General features: G+C 38.3%; 1 long non-coding RNA gene across 1 annotated transcript; it reads left to right on the top strand.

Moving 5' to 3' along the window:
• The first annotated feature begins 4,971 nt into the window (after positions 1-4,971).
• LOC121051781 lies at positions 4,972-5,609 on the top strand. The gene is made up of 2 exons (XR_005806901.1): positions 4,972-5,019; positions 5,398-5,609. It is a non-coding gene; the product is annotated as an uncharacterized LOC121051781 (long non-coding RNA).
• The last annotated feature ends 12,186 nt before the right edge of the window (positions 5,610-17,795 follow it).

The following is a 17,795-nucleotide window of genomic DNA, read 5'->3' on the forward strand; positions in this document are numbered from 1 at the left end:
CCCATTTCTCTTTTTAACAAAACCATCATGCAGCGATACTTCATGAAAATTCCCAACTCAATCCTTTTTCCAAGAAACTCATTTGATTACTAGGAAGGACTGCTTCCTAGGCATCTCATGCCATCGGGGAGGGACTGCCACCCGATGACGCATCGGAAGGGACTGCCAACCGGATAGGAGGCGGTGATTAGTTGGGACTGCCAACTAGCCACAAGTAGTAGACGGGACTGCCGACTAACTACATCAAGTCATCTGGAAGGGACTGCCAACCAGATGACACTTCGGATGGGACTGCCAACCGAGCTGTAGTCTGGACGGGACTGCCGACCAGAATATTACCTAGAAGGGACTGCCAACTAGGTAAGATACGCATGCGCCAAAACTGGCCTCCTTGTCAACTGCTTTCTTTTTAAATCCTTTACTTTCCATAGAGTCACATTTTCTCAAATAATAAATCAACTGAAAACTTATTTCCATGCTGCATGCATTATTTTAACAAAATAAAAGTCCACTCACTAGTAAATCCCGCAGCTAACCCTGCTGCCTGTCTGTGTCCTCCTCGCTCGAGGGCTCAGTACGTCCTGTCACAATAGAATAGGATATAATTGACCATACAATGAAATACTCTCAAAACAACCCATTCACCTTGGAATAAGCGTCTATTAATCACAAATTATTATAAAATTCCACACTTCTATTCGGAATTAAATTCTATAATTCCTTACAATCTCAATGCCCTCTAACTCATAACCACTCAATCGATTCCTTAACCATTCAATGACTTCACTTAATCTAAACCTTCACAAGGACCGTTCGATAACTAAATCAATTTAATCTCACTTCCTTCATCACAAAAATACCACCAATTATCATAAAAATCCTTTCCAAACATTTCCACATTCAATCTTAATTTTCCCCATTTCCACTCACAATTCCATCTCTAAAATTTAACTCCTCTCTAAATTTTCTTTTCCAAAACACAATCTCCATTCCAAACTCCTCCACAAAATAGAACAATTTCACAATAACATTGATAGTAAATTATCAAGAGATTCACCCATAAAATTTATAATCCATACTATCCAAAATAACAATAACTACACCAAAATTCCAAAAAAAAAACTCAAACCAAACAATCCTCAAGTTTAACACAAAACATCAAAGGTGGAATCCAATTCCAGTCAACCTATTTAGCTCAAAATTATCTCCACAACACCCCCAGCAATCACATCCAAAACAAGCAGAAAAAGCTGGAAATTCCAAACCCAAACTCAAGAACTCGGATGGAACTGTTCACGCTACTGTTCACGTCCCCAAACACCTTCAATTCTTCCTCTACAGCCCAAAACAAGCTGCAACAAGGTTAGGAACTCGTTCAGCAACTCAGCAACAACCAAAACCCAAAGAAATTCGACCGGAAATCGCCGGAAAACCGAGATGGGAGCCAAACTCCGGTTTTCCCCTTTTCTGCAAATTCTCTTCAAAACTCAAAAACTAATGATACCCATGGTGAAAAACTTACATAGCTAGAAGGAGAAGGAAGAGAGGATCACGCCGTGCCTAACGATGCGTCTTGGGGTGGCCGGACGGCGACGAATTCGCCGGAGAAGGGAAGAGCAGCGACGGAAGAAGAAAAAAGAAAATGGGAGGGGGGGTGACTCGGGTTCTACCCGTGCTCTCTCTCTTTCCTTTTAATTTTTTTCTGATTCTTTCCCTTTCTCTCTCTTCCATCTGTTTTATTTCTTGCTTTCTACTAAAAGAAACTCACAAACAAAAGTCATGCCAAAAATAGAAATTTCTATTTTTGGTCATAACTTTTCCGATATAAATCCAATTTAAACAAACTACGTGTCCACGAACTCGATTTTGCGTATTCTACGACAATCTCAAATAAATTTCCTAATTTACCGGACTAAAGAAAAAGTCACTCCTCGGTCAACCATGGTAAAAAGTAATTAATAGGTACGGGGCATTACAAGGTGTATCTTGAGAAATCATCTACAACTACTAGCATGTAGCTCTTACCTCCAATGCTTTCAGATTGAGCTGGTCCCATGAGATCCATGTGTAAGAGTTCCAAGACAGTTGTGGTTGTTACAGAATTCACCGTCTTGTGAGGAGCCTTGGTTTGCTTTCCAATTTTGCAGTCTCCACATATCTTGTCAGTTTTTCCCTGTAGATTTGGTAAGCCTCGGACACATTGCTTGGAGGATAATTTCAGCAAGTCTTGATAGTTTACATGTCCCATCTTTTTGTGCCAGAGTTCAAGGGTTTCCTCGGTAGTTTTTACAGACAAACAGGGCTGCAAGCTGGAAGATTCATTAGCTTGAATATGATAACAGTTATAAACAGATCTCTTACCTCCCATGATACCTTCTCCTTTCTGATTTAAGACCAAACATCTCTGTTTGTTAAACCATACATCTTCATAGTCGTCAGCCAAATGGCTTACGCTAATCAGATTTACAGTTAAGTCTTCGACAAATAATACATTTTTGAGATTAGGTATACCTGGAGTGTTTATCGTACCTCGAGCTAGTATATTTGCTTTCCGTCCATCTCCAAAAGTGACGGATCCAGTTGTGTGTTCATCTTCAAAGGAAGTGAACCCGGTTTTGTCTCCAGTCATGTGTCTAGAGCAGCCACTGTCAACATACCAAAAATTTCGTCGCTTTTCAGCTAGAGCAGTCAAGGCTACTAAACAAGTTGCCTCAATATGAGTTGTATTAGCATGTGCAAAGAGACATGTAGCATCAAATTCAGTTTTCTTAGTCCAGACATCTTTTCTTTTTTCAGTTTGAAGATCTTTCTTAGAGAACAGTTCAGTTAGTTTGTTAATGAGTTCCTTTTGTTCTTCAAGCTCATACTTTAGAGATTCAACAGTACACTTTTCTTGAGAAACTTATGAGTTTGAAAATCTTTCATTGCATCTAGGTCTGATATGTCCTATCTTACCACAGTAATGACAAGTAGGAATGAAAGTTCGATTGTTAGCGTACCTGTTTCGACCAATGGTGGATTCTTGGTCAAGCATTACATGGTAGTTTGATGGTGGTTGAGTTTCCCTCCGTTTCTTCATAACTGTGACTTGATTATCCATGGAGGCTTCTTTCTTTTCAACAGATGATCTCGATGCTCTTACGAACTTAGTGCTCTTGGAACTTTCTCCATTGTACCCTAATCTAGAAGTGTCATGAGGAGCTTTTCCTGATCCTAGCAACTTGGACATGGAACTAGAGCTAACATCGAACTTGTTGAACTTTTCTTGAGTTGATCGTAACTCATCTTGCAAGATCTCAACTTTAGCTAATAATTCCAAGTTCAATACTTGTTGTCCTTTAACTTCCAGTTCTAGTATTTTGATTCTGTTGAGATACTCTGTCTTTTCACTCTTCCAAGTTGAAGATATCTGGTCATCTTGCAATTCTGCTAGTTCACCTACATGTTTGCTTCTTTCCAGTTCCCATGCAGATTGTGATGTCTCCAAAAGTTTCTCTAATTTTTCTTTTTCGCTTCTCAGGAATTCAACTTCTTTTTCCAAACTCAAGTTTTTGAGGAGAGTTGCCTTTGAGGCTTTGTAGAGTTGTCTGCAGCGGATATTTGTTTCATCATCAGAGAAGGCTTCATCACTATCGGAGTCAGGTAGAAGTGATGATACAAACTCAACATTTTCAACTTCCTGAGACTCATCATCACTCCAGGTTAAGAGAAGTGATTTATTGTTGCTATTTCCATGCTTCCTATTTCCACAGTCAGTAGAAATATGACCATAGCCACCGCACTCATAACACTTAGTTTTGCCTGAATGAGTTCCCTTGAAGTTTGCTCTCCCATTCTTGTTGTTGTAATCACTGCTGCTACTGCCATTGTAGGAATTTTTCTTGGGTGTGTTGGGATTTCTGGATGAGTTCTTGTTTTTGAGGAACTTTTTAAATTCCTTTGTCAATAGTGCAAGATCCAGGGTCTCATCTTTCTCTTATTTGATAGCCTTGAAGGCCACACCTTTATTTTTCTTCTCAGGCTTCAATCTCATTTCATAAGTTTTAAGATTTCCGATGAGTTCATCGAGTGGATACTCATCAATATCAAATGAGTCCTCTATGCTTGTGACTTTTGAATGAAATTTTTCTGGCAGCGCTCTGAGTATCTTTTTGACAATCTTGTCTTCATCAAAGGGTGCCCCAGACTACGGCTGTGTTTGGGGGGGCTTTTTTGCTCCCCTGCTTATAAGCACAAGAGCATCTGGCGTTTGGTAACCCAACTTATTTTCAGGCTTTAAAAAAAGCTGCCCCAGCTTACGGCTAAAAGCAGAAGCTGGCTCCCCCCAGCTTTTAAAAGCCAGAAGCTGTGATGGGCACTGTAGCGGTAACACTGTTCATTAATGAATTTTTGAAAATCCCGTTTTGTATCCTCCGTTGGCTGAAACAATTACAGCCGCTGCCACCCACCCTCCATCAGTCTCTCGATCCCATCTCTCATCTCCCTCTGCTCTCTCCCATCTCCCATCTCCCTCTGCTCGATCTCCCATCTCCCTCAAATAACATCACAGAACGCATCCCATCCGATCTCTCTCAAATAACCCATCACAGAACGCATCCAATCCCTGCTCGATCTCCCATCTCCATCCGGTCGATCTCCCTCTGCTCGGTCTCCGGTCGATCTCCTCTGCTCGGTCTCCGGTCGATCTCCCTCTGCTCGATCTCCGCTCGATCTCCTCTGGTCGATCTCCCTCTGCTCGGTCTCCGGTCGATCTCCTCTGCTCGATCTCCCTCTGCTCGATCTCTGCACGATCTCCTCTGGTCGATCTCCCTCTGCTCGGTCTCCGGTCGATCTCCTCTGCTCGATCTCCTTCTGCTCGATCTCTGCACGATCTCCTCTGGTCGATCTCCCTCTGCTCGGTCTCCGGTTGATCTCCTCTGCTCGGTCTCCCTCTGTTCGATCTCCCTCTCACAGAACGCATCTCAGCCTTACTTGCATCTGAAATTGAAGCCTCAATCAACCAATTTTCGAATCAAGCAAGTCAGTCTCCCTCTGCTTCGTTCTAATTGTTGTTATAATTATTGTTATTTTCGTAGTTCTTGTTAAATTCGTAGATTGTTGTTATAATTGTTGTTATTTTCGTAGTTGTTAAATTCGCAGTTCTTGTTAAATTCGTAGTTCTACTTCTATAGCTCTTATTGTTGTTCTAATTGTTGTTATGTTCGTAGTTGTTAAATTCGCAGTTATGCAAAGATTCTAATTGTTGTTCTAATTGTTTCCTTTGATGCTGGGGTTTAATTGTTGTTCTAATTGTTTCCTTTTAAATTCGCAGTTCTGCAAAGACTTACCTGATTTTATGATAAAGGCATTTGTTTCCTTTGATGCTGGGGTTTAATTTCCATGCAATAATTTGTGCAGATCGGAGGCAGTGGGGTTCTATATTCCCCTTTGACTTACATTTTTGATGAAGAAACTCCAAGATGGCGTGAACTTCTCTCAAAACTTGGCCTCTAAGCCCTTGGAGACCTTGTTGCATATTTTGTAGCTATATCAATGCTAAAGATTTTGTTGAGCACATCTTTGATACCTGCAATTGTTTAAAAGTAGAAAGGATGCACTGCATGAGGATTTTATTTTGAAAAGTCGGATCTTTGTACTCTACTATATGAGTCGAAACATGACATTGTAGTCAGACTGGCCATGTAAGACATGTTTTGTATGCTGTAAGCAATTTTTCTCTATTCTTCTGTTGTGGTTATATAGCTGAAATCTGCCTGCAATTTGGTTAAATTGGTTTCATGATGCACGATCTTGGATCGTAGTACAAGAGTTGAAGTTTTGGTTGGCAGTAAACCAATCACTTTTATATTATAATTTTGAAACTAGTTTGATAATCATGAAGCCACTGCGAGCTCATCTATGATGGGTATCGTGGTGATGGTTCTCAGCATGACTTGCGTCACATAGCAGTGGTTTTCTGAATGTGTGAAAACCAGAAAAATGAGTGGGTGTCTATTAATCTTAGCAAGAAAGTCCATTTTAGCACCTGACTTCTGATGTAGCAACCAGCAACTAGCAATTCAATTAGTTGACTTTGGACAAAATGGACCACATAATAGGCAGCCTCTTAAAAGAGCTACAATCCTAAACTAGAAATTTATCTAGTATGTGCGGGATGGGAAGGGTCTGCTCATGATACGAGAGTGTTTCTATCGGTACTTCGAGATCCCGAAATGAATTTTCCTAAACCTCCATTAGGTAACTATATTTATTTTTAGATCAAATTTTATGATGCTTTGAATGAAGTTTTGTTAAAATTTGACATTTCTTTATTTTACAGGTTATGGGTCAAGTGGTGAGATAGAAATGGATGATGATGTACAAGAAGAATATCATGGTCACGGTGCACAAGAAATGGAAGCAATAAGAAATAGCATTACTCAAAGTTTGATGAATGCTCGTAATAACGTGAACATTTGATGTGAACTAGAAACTATGATTTATAATAATATAGTCACCATGATTTATAATCATATTGTCCAATATTAATCAAATAGTCACCATGCTTTATAAAAATTCAAAATTAACAAAAATTAATACAGACATAATAAAGATTAAAAATAATAACAAGATCATTTGAACAATATTGTTTTATATACAATTAATTAAGCAAAATAATCTCTCATGTCCAATTCGGTCATTCCACAAATAAAAAGCACAAGCCAGTTTGATTTACCAAACACTTTTCCACTGCTTCTGCCACTGACAGCCCTTATAAAAAGCCAGTTTACCAAACACTCAGCAGCTTTGCTTTTCAGCCACTTATTCTCAGAAATAAGCAGAAGCTAGCTTTTTCTCAAGGAACAGCCATACCAAACATAGCCTACGACATTGACCAGAGATTTTGAGAATTCTACCATGAAAGTCATCTACTGTTTCATCATCTCCCATGGTCATTGTCTCGAATTCAAAGATCAAGGCTTGTAATTTCTGAGCACGTACCTTTTTATTTCCCTCGTATGTAGTCTGTAGAAGGTCCCATGCATGCTTGGCAGTATCACAATGACTGATTCTCAATTTTTCTCTCTCAGATAGAGCTGTGAAGATGCTGTTTTTGGCTTTGAAGTCTGCTTGCAGATCACGAACTTCTTCTTCAGTCCAGTCCTATCTTGGTTTGGGAGTGACAGTGGAAGAGCTCTATCCTTTTGCATTTATCATAGGTACAGTCCATCCATTCTCCACAATATTCCACACATGTTCATCTTGAGCGTAGAGATATGATTTCATGTATATCTTCCACTGAGTATACTTTTCACAGCCACCATCGAACCATGGAGGACTATTGACAGATCCACCAGCAGCTCTATCGTGTGAATGTTCCATCTTTCCCGGGATCACTAGAAGAATCTAGAATCCGCTCTGATGCCAATTGTAATTACCTGATGGAACAATTGTTTGAATTACCGTTATGTATAGAAATTTATTTTAAAAGAAATGCGATACATAACACGAAGATTTGCTAACGCAGTGTAAACCTCTCCACTGAGGAAACTTCACTGCGTGGCTTTTGACGTAGCCAACACGAAAATGCAATCCAATATGAATTCACTAGGGTTTACAGAATACAAGTCGTGTTGTTCTTAACAAACACTCTCACTTAGCAACACATGCTAACTTGTTTTACAACTGTTCTAACTCCCAATACAACATTCAAGATACTCAACCTTCAACTTTTCGTGCTGTCAATTTAAATCACGATCTTGAGAATAAGTATGAAATGATTTTGCAATGGAATACATGAAACACATAAAGAGGGTTTTTCCAGAAAAACGATATGAACAACTCTAATCAATCTAGAGCAATTTTTGTGTAATCAAAAAAGAAAAACCACCACGCTAACTTTCGTTTAGAAACCTTTTATAGGGGAGAAACTCTCCCCCTCAATCAAATCTTTTCTTAATAAATAATTTAAGAAAATTATAGAAAGGTTTTAAAACAATTTTTGAATGAGCAATCGAAACTTTCCTAACCAAGATCTCAAATTGATATGCAAGTTTAAATCCCTCTTTAATGCATAATAGATTTGAATCAAATTGACTGATATGCATATCAATCAAAAAGCATAAAAAAGATATGGAATCAAAACATATTAAACTCAAGATCAATGACTTAATTTGGCCTAATCTTCTCTTCAAGATCCGATCCTTTGATCCTTTATCTTTGTTTCCTTAATGCTCCGGTTTCCTTGTGACAAAAGGGAAATCATGTATTAAATGGTGAACAGCCCAAAATACTTACATAGGTTCTCTGGCATTTTCATTTTTGAAGATAAGGAATAGGAAGAAGAAAAGAATCCTGAAATCTTGTGACTCGGTATTAACAGAATATTAAATAGTGGACCAAAAGATGATCTCTACATCATTTCTTGCCACAGTTATTTAGAGCATTGCATACTGCCCATAAATTTGTATCAGACTGGACTTGATGATTGTTTCTATCTTGCCAAAATGGAAGGGTGGCCCCAAGTATGATTATACTATACTAAGGTCACAATTAAGTGTTTGATCGGTCATGAGAAGTATTTCGAGATGGCTTTTTGTCTAGTAATCAACAGCAAGTAATGGATCAAGGATCTCTCACCAGAGTTGTGGCTACAAGGAATGAGGTTGGCCTAAAGATTATTAAGAAAGGAATACCAGAAGGAACAGTCATTTTTGGGCATGAAATTGGGCGAACCTGGTCTAAGAGCTGGACTTGAGGATTGAGAATATGTTATAATTGATGTATTTTATGGTTTTGTTTGGTTTATTCTGTTTTGTGGTTATGCTTCTTTGAGTCAAATTTTCAGCAGCAATATGACAATTACAGATTCATATTATGAATAAGTGGTTGCCTTCCCATACTTTGTACCACCAAACTTCTCTTGTTTTACCTCTTGTAGGTAAATTTGGACAGTGAGAACAAAGAGACTATAATGTGCAAGAGTTGGGTGGCTATATATAAACTATCTCAACTTTTACAAATCTGGGATGGACGACAATTATGGACCAAAATTCTGATAATACTGTACATCAAAGTTTTGAGATTAAGACTAGACCACAACACAACAACTAATGATGGATTACAACATATTGGCAGCAAGACTCTTCTAACTCATTTTACACTTCTTAACGTCCTCCATATATAGAAGCCAAAATTGCACACTTCACCTGCTCCTGATCATTAGATATTAAACAAGCACATCTCATGTTTTAGCTAGGAGTGTGTGTGAGGACCCGGAAATTCGTATTTATTTTCCGAGGATTTTCCATAATCTAATTTATGCTTATTGGACGGTTTCGTGGCTAGTGGATGGAGCGGAAGTGTTTTGGACGAATTTCTATTCGGAAAGTATGACTTTAAGGGGGGCTCAAGGTTGACTTTTTATACTTTGGGATTCTCTGAAAACTTCCTTCACGAAAGTTGTAGAGCGCGTCATTACGAGTTCATGGACATGTGGAACGCGAGAATCAGAGTTTGTACGGGAAAGTTATGAGCATTTGAAGTTTTGGAAAAGTTCTATAAATAGGAGTTTCCATTTTCAGAAACTTACTATTTTCATTTTCTCATTTTCCTTTTTCGGAAATCAAACTCTCCATTCTCTCACTTCTTTGTGTGTGACCCGATTCGGACCCGACAACCCAACCCGGCCGCCATTTCCTATTCTGGCGACCTCTACCGGTGAAACTCTCCAGATAGGCTCGTCTCCACCGTGCGCTCCTCTCTGTGGTGTCCTCTAGCATCGATTCGCAGCGGCGACGGTGCAGTAAGGTAGTGAACTTTGGTGCAGTCAGACCCGATCAGTTCTCCGATCTCCGACGACGACGGGGCTTCAAGTTTCCTTAGGTGAGTTCAGAGGAGGCTCCTTGATCGATCTGTGGTGGTTGTTTGGATCGATTCACGTGAAACTTGGTTCAACTAGGATTGAATAGTAATCCACGGGTTGTCAGGTAGTTTTCGACCCTTTATGCTTGTTTTCTGACTTCGAGCTAGTTATGAAAATTTACAAGCATGCTTAGATGATTAGCTTTGATGTTGGAAGTTTTGTGAAATATTGAGTTTTGGCCGGCGGCGGTGCGCCACCACCTGTGGTGACATTTTGGCGGTGTTCCGGCCATGTAAAGGACTGTTTCTGGTATTATATATCTTCTACTCGTCGATATGAGCATTTCGATATATAATACGCGATTTTTGGAGTTCGTATGAAATTGTTATGATTTTTACGGTTTCATACCGGTCGATTTATTCGATCTGTGAGGATTTGAGCGTTTGATCGACTTGTGGTTTTGGCATGTCGATTGTGGGAGTTTTCTGGAGACTTTGGGAGGTTTCGGATGTGGTTTCGCCTCGATTGGCATCACTTTGGGAATTTTAGTACAATTTAGGGTTTTCGAAAGTTATTCCTTGTGTTTCATTGACTGAATCAAGGCTGTACTTTCCTTAGGTGCTTGACAGAGTGCGTTCTGTAAGTAGTCTAGTGGTGTGAAGACACAGCGGGAATTTGAAGTGAGTAATCTCACAATGTTCATTTACAAACGGGCTTACCTTATCGTTTTGATAGTTATTTAGTTAACTGCAAACTATAGTTGGTATTAATTAGTAGCATTCCTGAGTGAATGTTTACGTGTATATATATTTACGTGAAATATATATGTGTAGGTGGATTTGTGTGATAAAACAATAATTATGGGTGCGTTCATTTTATTGTTTGGGTGTGCCTCTTCGTGAACAATATTTGTGAAAGGGTTGATTTCTATTGTTTTGAAAAGTGTTGTGTATTGTAGAACATTTTTAGTTCGTGGGTGGCTTATTTATGTGTGGGTCTTGTACCGGGAGTAATTGATAGGGATCAATTACGGGGAATCTTTCATTTTAGATTCGTGTAACATTTTGGGTCCAGTGCGACTCCTTTAATGTTTTGGTATTTATACTGTGGATCCAAAGGCTTACGAGTTGAGGATCGTGGATCACAAAATGTGATCGTGGGTGGGAAAATCGGGAATTCACGCCTTTGGCTGGGTTAGTGGATACGATTAGTTAGAGCTCTAGTCTGTCCGCCGTGCTATGTTTCTTGATTGAAACGTGAATCGTGTGAGTTTATCTCGTGCTTTGTTTCTTGATTGAAACGTGAATCGTATGAGTTTATCTCGTGCTTTGTTTCTTGATTTAAATGTGAAACATGTGGGTTTATCCCGTGATTTGTGATTCTTGTGGGTTTATCCCGTGATTTGTGAAACGTGTGACTTTATTTCGTGATTTGTGTGAGTTTATCTCGTGATTTGTGTGAGTTGTTTCTTGATTTGAAACGTGAAACGTGTGAGTTTATCTCGTGATTCGTGTGGGTTTATCCCGTGATTTTGGGTGAGTTGTTTTGAGTTACTCATACGGGCTTGCAAAAGCTTACCGGGTTTGTTGTGTGGCAACCCGGTGCACCATTCAAACGGTGTAGGGGTTAATCATGCAGGTCAGGGTAATCGTGGCTGAAAACTGAGGTAGCGAGCTAGCAGCTTTACGGTAGGAAGCCAATTTTGTGACTTTACCGTTATTAAGACTTCCGCTTGTAGTGAGCTCTGAGGAGCATTTACGTTTTATTTTGTTGTTGACAATTTAATTCTCAAGCTTGTGTAATATATAACTCTATGGAGCGAGTGCATATTAACTTTGAGGGTTCAGGGCATCAGTATGTACTTGGTTTAAAGGGAAAAAAGATTACAGATATTTTGTATTGATGACTAAACGTTCACGCATGTATAACTATGGGATTATACATCGATTTTTATTTGTGTAAAAATCAGGGGCATGACAGTGTGCATATAGAACAACAACAAATCTGCATATCATCTAGCCAGGAAGTCCTTTCTGAAAATCTCTTTGAATATGGGTTGGTGGAGTAGAATTTATGAGGCTTAACCACTTCGCAGATTGATCAACATTAGGATTTGCAGAAACTGTTCTAACCGAGGAAACTCACGGTAAAACTTCACAATGGATTTTTTCTCATTGGTTTTCTCACTTTTGTGATATACCAGGAAAAGAAAATTACCAAGTTACATAGTGTTACTTTTTCACACAGATTCAAGTCGTGTATAACCCATGCAAAACTCTAGTGGGAACCTGGTTTCTTCCTAAAGTTTCAAAAATTCTTTGCAGGTTCCCGGTTTGCTTGAGTAAGTGGCTAGGATTATGCCACAAGTACTGCATAACAATTGACGGTTATAAATAGTAATGACGTGCCCGAGCAACCCATATATCCTCAGATCATGGCATAATTTTCTGACTTTTCTGAAAATATATTACTTCCTTTTAGTGTGGACGGCCTCATATGCCAACATGTACTCTCTCTTAGCACACGCCACGCATCAAATAGGGTTTTCGTATTTCATTTATCCAGAAGAAAATGTTATAGCATAATGAATGCTACATACATGAGTTGTTAAGTAGCTTACTTGTAGCATAATGTCAGACCAATGGGGTTGAACCTATCTTACTAAGTCCTAAAAATATGATATAAGATCTATGAATTCTCCGGTAGACAACGAGACTGGAAAAACAGTCAAATCGACCATGGAGACTCTAAATCCTACAAAATACCAAACATTATTGGTAGGGGGTGTTGGCATACCGCTAACTGGGTCGTGGTTCTACACTTGTGAAGGATGTACATGTGCTCGAGTCAACTCCACCTCTTGTTAAGTGAATACACGTGATAGTATTGGGTAGAATACAACATCACTCATCATCGGTGTTTTGTGACTGAAACATAACAAAAACGATCATGCAAGATGGTACATGTTCTATAAACAGGAACCAAAAAACAAATTGATATATGTTACCAACCCCAAACCTAAATTGGCCCAGATCAATGGTCAGCTCCAAACCCAGCCCAAACAAATTCCCAAACCCGCTCCAACTAAAATCTGAATCCAATCTTGCCCAATACCTTTTCTAGACCTTTGTTGCTTCCCGTTTCTGTCTGCCTGCATGACTCGATAGAAAAAATACAATCTCTAATCTAACTTAAATCTAATTTAAAGGGCATAGTGATTTCTTTTTTTCTTTGTTAAGAATACTATTTTATTATATGGGCAAGTCAAAACAGTAAATTAGCAAAATATTAACAAAAAACTAAAGCTATTTTAACTTTTTTTTATTTAATTTATTTATTTATATATTTTTATTAGAAGCTATTTTGACTTTAGTAATCATTGTTTCAATGGTTTTTAGTTTTGAGATTTTTAGCTTTACACGATGATCAATAATTTGGATAGAAAAAGAAAAACAACGAGAAGATATGGCTCCCAACAGCCATTACAATGATTTATATCAAAAGAATGATGAGAAAGAAAATGAGTCACATTATTTCTTGGTTCTATATATTTGTATAAGAGAACCTACAAAATGATAAGTCCGGAAGTAATGTCACAAAAAAATTTTTCCCTCTTTTTTTGACCAAAAAAAGAACTTGTGTTATAGAAACAATTAACCCAAGGGTAACTCTTGAATTGACCATTTTCATTCCTTCATTTGTAAAAAGCTCATAGCCGCTAGCTCATTCATTGTGATGCGGGAAGCATGTACATGATAGTAAGAGGCTCCGTCAAACGCCGAAACTCATATGAGATGAGCTAGAATCCACTAGCAATTACGGGCACAGCCGTAAGAAAGATAGAATAACTTCTCTAATATTTGGTTTTTAATTGATAACTTAAATGGAAATTACAATCTAAGAGGCCGGTGTCTTATATAGGGCACATAGTATAAACCTAATACAACTCGAAAACATAAAGAACAATTTATTATAGACTAAAACTAAGAAACCTAATTAAACTTGATTCAATAAAAATCAAAAATAGAATCCTAGATAATAAAGAATATTACACTTGGAATCTCAATCAAGATTTTGCTCGTGAATTCCGATATATCCAAAAGTTACTATTCCATCATTTAAGATGTCTATTTGAATACCAATTTTCAATATTCAAATTATTCTTCTTAATGTGAAGACGCTTATTTCTTTTCGAGATTTTTTGTTAAAATTAGCTAAAATCTTGTCCTACATCACATTGATTGAATGCCTTTTAATTGTGGAGCCAGAACCACCTTGCTTATTGACAATAATGGTTTGATTGTTCAGCTCTCATTATCTACCGACAAGTTTGTCACAGACTGGTACTTTTTATCTTGACTTTAAAGGTCCTGATTTCCTCATATTACAAGCTACTAAAATTCCCACAAATTCCATATATGTTATGTGCTTGCGATGTTGAATGGGTGATGGGTCTATTTTTGAGATTAAAGGAACACGACTAATAAATTGCCTCGATACAGTTAGAGATCAAGTTGTTTTAGCTCATTTGGCTTGTTTTTAACTCTTGGTATATAGTGCTTTCCCCTGCTGTAGTCTTGTTTTATTTTTTACCATAAAATGTAACTTCTTTCCTTGAAAGAGATGCTTGTATGCAACCTTGTAGGTGCTTGCATATGTTGCTCATTTTTTACGTTCGGTTCACTGGAATTATTGAAAGTGTTAAAAGCGGTACAAGTTTATTATCAGAATCTGCAGCTACTCTATCTTATCTTCATTTTCTTCTGCAGAAAATCACTTGCAGCCGATCATTCATGGAAATGTCAAGTCTTCTGACATATTATCCACAGATCGCTACGTGGCCAAAGTCATTGGTTTTGAGCTTCTAGGCTAGTCCCTAGCTACTACTGAATCCTAGATAAGCACATCAGTTCAGAGGACATGCACATAAAAGTGATGTTTGTAAAGCTTTGGATCAAGTGGTTTTGTTGGACAGGGGAGATGGCCGTGTGCTTAAAAAGACCTGAATGTCAATGAATCAAAACTTCACATTTTGTTTCGTCCGTGGAGTGAAGTTTGCCTACTTGAGATTCTTGTGCCACAAGTAGTTGTAATTGAGGGAAACAGAGAACCAAGTGAGAGAAGTTGAGTAGCGCAGAAAGGCCTGGAATGTAATGTTGTATGACACAGAGAGCAGTCTACATAGTTCAAATAAACAACCCCGACATTTCAATGAAAATGTATTTAAATTTGACTCACCTTGTATCTCAGTTACCAATTTTCTCATTTCCCATAGAGTCAGACTGAGACCATTAAATAGATGGTTGTTGGGGTAACTATTATACATCAACAGTTTCTCTTAACAAAAAAGAAAAAGCTACAGAGCAAGCAAGAGTTCATTGGCCATCTCAATCTTACATCTATGAATATCATAGGTCAAAATTAAGACACAACATAATAGAGAACAGTGCTATATTCAACCGATGTTTCAAACAATTATCTCTCATTCCAGTCAAGAGCCAAATATAGAGAACAACCCTTCCATAAAACCTAAAACTCATCACTTCTTTAGGAGTTCCTTGATAGGGCTGGTGGCAAAAAAATTTACTTAAACCATAGGATTAGAGATGACATATGTTGGTTGCTGGATCTATGAGAATTGAAAAAGCGTATTGAATGTAATAATTAACATAAATTTAAGGACAAAATGGTCCTTTCACTACTCATTCAATTGTACCACCCTTCATTTTACTTTAGTATATATATATATATATATATATATATATATAAGGAAAAATTTCACAAATGGTCACTCAACTATGACTCATTCGACACTTTGGTCACTGAAATTTCAAATATATCACTTTGGTCACTCAACTATTACACTGTCAATCACTTTAGTCGACACTTTATTTTTTTTTTCATTAAAAAAAAATGTTTGCCACAATATCAATGATATTTTCATCAAACCAATTATGAAAAATTGAGAAATATGTATTAGAATGATTGGGAGAAGTGATTAAAGTGAGAAAAAAAAACTCTTTGGGTGACTAAAGTGATTGACTGTGTAATAGTTGAGTGACAAAAGTGTCGAATGAGTCATAATTGTGTGACCATCTGTGAAATTCTTCCTATATATAATCTCTTCTCTAGCTTTATGACTATTAACCAACTGTAGTAGTGGTCGTGCATGACATGGTTTAAAATGGTTGAGCTGATATTATTTGAGTTAACCATAGAACTAGTCAGGATTGATGCTTGGAATTAAAACACATCTTCTCTGCGTTCTATAGTCTGACTGGCTAGTACATGCAGTTTAACATTTTTTGGGGCAGATAGCCATTGGTTGATCTATTCGTTGTAATTACCTCGAAGACTCTGTGGAGTTCAGCTTTGATGAGTGAGATTTACGTAAGTAGAGTGATGAGCTATTTAAAATAAGAGCTCTAATATCAACAGTTGAATAAAAGATTAAAAATTTAGTTGAATTATTATACAACATATATATATATATATATATATATATGGCTAGCTTCTGCTATCCACCTAGGTGAGACTCACCTGGTGATGTGGCAGAACGACATAAGACGAAACCAAAAGGAGAGCTCGGTGCTCTCAGACCCGAAGCACCACCCGACCGAGGAAACCCAGCCAGGACGCCGACCTCCGGCCACCGATCAAAGACACAAGACCCCCAGTCTCTCCTACTGGTCGTCTCCGTCACGCCTGTGGCCTTGGATCGCCCATGCACGGGACGATGAGGGTGACTCGACTGTGAAAAGTGGTAACTGTTCCGGCGAGTTTCCGCCATTTCCGGACACCGTCTGAGCTTCTTGTGCTTTTCCGGCTATCTTGGCCTTGGCTTCTACTTTGATGAGCTGACCCATTTGAATGGTGGCGATGGAGGACCAGACCCAGCTCAGAATGAGGTCGTTGCTGGCAATGGCCGGCAGGGAGAGGTTGGCGTCGTCGGACTCAAAGACGGAGAGGAGCCACTTCATGTCGCCGATGGAGCACTCGAGGAGGTTGGAGACCTTACGGAAGTCGGCGGTGGTGGTGATGGAGAAGACCTGGCGGCGGAGAGAACGTGGAGATACCACCTAGGTGAGCACCACCTAGGTGGATAGCAGAATTTTCGTCGATCTTGTAGTAATTAAGACGAAGCTACCTACAAGTTTATAACACCCAATTATTGTTTCTCAGAAGTAGGCCAAGTTAATTTTGTTCTTCCCATTACGTTTTCAAAAAAAAGAATATGACATGGGCGATTAATAAATGTCATACAAATTTTTTCCGTTCAAACCACACTTTTTTTTTTTTTTGCCAACACTTTTTCCTTATCCATGTTTTAATTTGGTCAAATATAATTAGTTTTCATTAATTTTCTGCCATTTGTAGAAGGGATGGATGAGAAAGGCTTTCATAAGCCTGCTTTACACTTTCAAAAAGTAGTAGTCAATTTCCCCCTAGCTAGCCGGCGAAGGTTTGAAATTTATGATGGAACAAGCTACTAAGCTAGTAACTAATCCAATAGTTAGTAAATTTAGCCAGCTAATATTCTTTGCAGTCGGCCAGCAGTAATCAGGTAAAGGAATGAGGTATACCTAATCAATATCATCGAGAAAATAGCAAAGCATGCATGTACATTTTCTTTTCAACATTAATCACGGAAAGTGATTAAATAAAGTGTGTTCCTTTAAGTACTTAAGCAAGCAAAGTGAAAGGTGATTCCTTGCACTTTTCTATTTTTGATTTGGTGATTAGACTTGAACCATCAAAGATTCACAACCTCAATCCTCGCTTAAATTAATCAGCGAGGAATTCATGCATCACAAATTTTTCTGACTTAAAATTTTTCATTGATTACTATAGACGAGGACTTTCGGCTTCCCTACAAATTAGTGATTGCGAGGAATCTCACAGATTAAGAATTTGATAACGAAGCTTGATCGATCACGACCTAATTATCCAA

The sequence above is a fragment of the Rosa chinensis genome, chromosome 2 (assembly GCF_002994745.2).
Source record: "Rosa chinensis cultivar Old Blush chromosome 2, RchiOBHm-V2, whole genome shotgun sequence".
Classification (NCBI taxonomy): domain Eukaryota; kingdom Viridiplantae; phylum Streptophyta; class Magnoliopsida; order Rosales; family Rosaceae; genus Rosa; species Rosa chinensis.